Below are 4,596 nucleotides of genomic sequence, written 5' to 3' on the forward strand. Positions count from 1 at the left end.
CTAAAAGTCATCGATATCATATTACTTAGCTAAGTTCTTTTTTAGGTTAAAAAATAAAATAAAATTTAGATCAGGTGATAAATTCGTCTCAAAATCCTAACAAATTAACTAATTTGCTAGCTGGTTAAGCTTGCAAAGCTTAACTTGCTACAACTTGGCTACAACATTGCCAAGTTCTTGGTGAAAGAAGAACTTGTGATTAAAAGCAAAGATGCTGCATATGGTGTGACATAAGAGAATCAATCCGTTTTATAGACTGAAATCCTCCAACACTTCGCTGCTCAACGGTAGTTTTTAGAGCCAATTAATCTACATAGCATGCTAATAATGCAAATTGAGGTATATTATGCAATACATTTGCATCTGTCATCCCAGTCATGGTTCTTTGCTTCTCATTTTATGCATTTACATTGCCATACCAAAGACTGCATCTTTGAAATGTTGTCTCAAGGATAATTCAGTGTCTATTTAAAAAAATGACCTTCACCCTGTACTGTGTTTGGAAAAAATGGATTTCAAAATATGTATGATTTAAATATTCTCTATGTAGCCCAGACTATAGAAAGATAAACTACATAACATATATAGATAACATCAGTGCAAACTCCGTAAAGTGGATTACTACTTTTTAGCATTAGGGAAAAAGCCCACTGTCATTCAATTAAATTGGTACAATGTGTTATAAATTATAATTCCACCTCATATTATTCAACACTTTGATCTGTTCTTGCTTACTCAAAACAGCAGTTTGTGTGTGTGTGCGTGTGTGTCTGTCTCCTGTCCAACTACAGAAGGTCCTCAAAGCAGCCCCCCCGCCCCCAGGTCAGTGCACCTCTAGCAAGGAATGCTGCTCTCAGGTTCCCCAGCAGCACCAGGGCTTAAAAATCAACTCCAGAGGCAGCAGCTGTCACCCTTCAGTAAATATTTACAGTCTCTAGTATGACTCTACATTGAATAAGGAGACAGGAGAGGTAGGGAGAGGACAATTAAGAAAACCCAATATTTAAAATTCAGCGTACTCCAAGAAAGCCCTGCACAGGAGGCTGTTATGTGAATACAGAGAAAGATGAGGAGAACTGGTCATCTAACTTGTTTGGCTTTATAGTCGGAAATACTTTCAAAGGGGAAAAGCGCACACTGCTGTGTTGTGTGACAGGGCGTCGGCCAGATGGAACCAGACAAGGGCCCCTCTGTGGAGCCTCAAGGGCTTCAGAGCATGTGGCACGCTTCCCTAGTATGCAGCAGGTCAAACTATCCGAGGCGCAACACCTTCAGGCTGCGGGAATCATCAAACCTGGGCCTACCAGCCCCAAGAGCGGAATGGGCAGACACCAAGTCAAAGCTCCCAACGGATGTTTCAATGAGAAAATTCTCTTCCCATCACACATCCATATTTATCACTTTGTTTATCCAGAGTATTTATTAGAAAAACAATATTAACATTTTAACAAAGTTAACAAGAGGTGCCATGACTTGTGAGCAGGTGGCCAGGATTCAAATGGGATGGCTGATCTTAGAGACACTGTTTTGAAAAATGACTTAATAAAATAACAAGAGCAGCCTGTGATCTAAACTCCTATTTTACCAACATTAAGAGAGCAAATGTAACTCACAAGCCTTGTTCTTTACCCTCTGGGCATCATAACTTTTCAGACTTCAGTGCAAGGCATGTGAGATTAAGGAGAGAAACAGCATTTATCCCAGACAAAGTATTTTAATACAGAATGTCTACAGACTCTAATTCCAGTCAGCAAGAAAACTCACATATCCTTTGCTCTTCTTTCTTTGTGATAGTGTTTATTCTAATTTTTCTTTTCCTCAAGAAAATATACTGCAATTCAAGCCTCCCACATAATGACTAAGAAAGCATTTCTCTTGACTATTATGTTTTAGCTATTTTTTAAATCTCTAAATAACTTTGAGTTATTTATCACAAAATCTTTTCATGAGGAAAAATAACATGTTCCCAGTTAAAATACCAAATAACAACTGCATTATCTTCCACCCCCGAGATACCTCTGTTACCATGACACAAACATGAAGTGAAAAATCACCCTGTGTCGCTCACTAGCACGTGCTCGTGCGTACTGACTGAAGAGCTGCCAGGCTGTGCAGTGCAAGTTCTGAAGAACACATACTCTGGAGGAAGTCTGGGAGGGTTCGAACCTTCGCTCTGCCACTGAAGGAGCTCTGTGACCTTTCTAAATGTCTCTGTTTCCTCCTCGTGTGTAAAATGTAAAATGGGGGTAACCATGGTGCTTATTTCCAAGGGTTGACATAAAGAAAAAATGAACATATAAAATAATAAATGAGTGTATAAAGTAGTGCCTAGCACATCATAGGTGCTGTGTATTAGCTATTATTATCATTATTAAAGATAAACAGAAGTCCAGACAGATGTTATGATTTGTGAAATGCCAAACAACTTATAATTACTTGGTAAGAGATAAGGGTGATAAATCTAGTTCTTTCTAGCTTCAAAATAACCCAAAAGCAAATTAAGTAATTATAAGAAAGAGGAGAGGTATTTCATGAAAGCCTTAGTTGTATGAATTTTGTAAGGACTCAGGGCAGCCTGATCCTGTCTTTCCAACCCCTAATCCCTTCCCTCTACTCCCAACCCAGGCAGATGCTTTCATTCCTTCTTAGTGTGCAAGTCTAATTTCAACACCTAATACTACTTCTCACACTAAACTGAGCTCCTTAAGGGCTGGACCTCCCACAGAAGAGCAGTTCAGTGAATGCTGCGTGGCCACAGAGATGACAATTTACTTGTGTGCTCTTAACTACATTTAGGTGGCCATAAGTACATCTATGGTTATAGGAGGATATGCCCATGTTTAGATATAATTTTGAGTTCAGATAGTCTATGAGCACAATCTGAAATATCAAAATTCAAATTAAGCAAGTCCTAAATATTTGTCATAATATAAAGATATGTATACATATGTATGATATGTATCTTCACGAACTACATTGTATGTTTAGCTAATATTCCAGGAAGAGTAAAGAGATGGAAGTTATTAAATTGGCTGAGAATATTACAACACATTTTATTATTATTATTTTAAAGATTTTATTTATTCACATGAGAGAAAAAGTGAAAGCGAAAGAGAAGCAGGCAAGCAAGCAACATAGCAGGAGCAGAGGCAGAGGGAGAAGGAAGGGCAGACTCTGTGCTGAGCAGGAAGCCCTCTGCAGGGCTGGATCCCAGGACCCAGAGATCATGACCTGAGCCCAAGGCAGATGTTTAATCATCTGAGCCACCCAGGTGCCTCTTACAATATATTTTAAATAATATCTTGAAAAATCTCCAGTACACTGGAAAGGAAGTAAGAAGACATTGTTTCCTACCTAACTCTAGTTAGGAATAAGAGGCTTGCCCCTCCTGGTTTATGAGACAAGAACACCCTTGTGCATCAGAGACTTTCAGGAAGAGCTATGGTTTTTCATAGTTAATTTGTAAACTCCAAAACTACATGTTATTCAGATCATTTCTCTTGAGGTTTTTTTTTTTTTTTTAAGATTTATTTATTTACTTGAGAGAGAGCATGCATGAGGGAGAGAAAGCAGGGGGAGGGTGAGAGGGAGAGAGAGTTCCTATTCAAACTTTACTTACTCTGTAGAACCCACCAGCCCCACTGACTACAGGCTCAATCTCAGCCCCTGAGATCATGACCTGAGCCAAAATCAAGTCAGATGCTTAACCAACTGTGCCATCCAGGTGCCTCTCTGTCGATTATTTTTAATTCAGAAAGAAAGAGTCCTCACTGTCCTTAACTTTGGAGATACAGCCCAGAAAAAAAGAGGCCATGAGCTAAAGATTCCCACCAAAATACGGTTAGATGGGAAATCCCTAGGGCTCCTTTGACTCATCAACTTCAAGAGTCTCGGGCTACTCTCTCCTCAAGTGTCCTCCTGGCAGATTCCTTCTCAAACTCTACTTGCTCTGCAGAACCCACCAGCCCCACTCCTACTCCTGAGTACATCTCCCTTCCCTCTTGCCCTTGCTGCTCTTACACATACCTTCATTTCAACAATTACTACATTTGCCTTCTTGCTAATCTGTCTTCTCAGCTCTTTGAGGGTGAAGATAGCATCTTCTTTATTGTCTGTATTCGCCATTCTTGGCACATATTACACACTAAAAATTTTTTTGTTCTCAGGCTCATACTTGGGTCTGAAATGTTAAGAGTGCTGAAATGGAAAAGAAAAGAAGAAATGAAATGAAAATGAAAAAAAAGTGAAAAAATATCACTTTATAAACATATAGGAGAAGACCTTGCAATTTATGGCACTGCCAAGCAGTCGATATACTGGACCCTGCTCTATCATTACAAAGAATAAGATATAACTTGCTTTAGTCATCAAATGTCTTAGAATTTTGAATTTTTTTTTACCTGATATCAATACAAGAAAACTCTCTTACTGTCTATGTGACACATCAGCTTTGATAATGCCTTTGTATAAAGCAATAGGTGTCAAACTTTTACACCTAAGGATCCCTTTATCCACTTGGGATAACTGTGGCAGATCCTTAAAGAACTAGCATGCTACTACCATACAATTCAGCTACTGTGCTCCTGGATATTTAGT

This window comes from Neovison vison, chromosome 5 (assembly GCF_020171115.1).
Source record: "Neovison vison isolate M4711 chromosome 5, ASM_NN_V1, whole genome shotgun sequence".
Taxonomy (NCBI): domain Eukaryota; kingdom Metazoa; phylum Chordata; class Mammalia; order Carnivora; family Mustelidae; genus Neogale; species Neogale vison.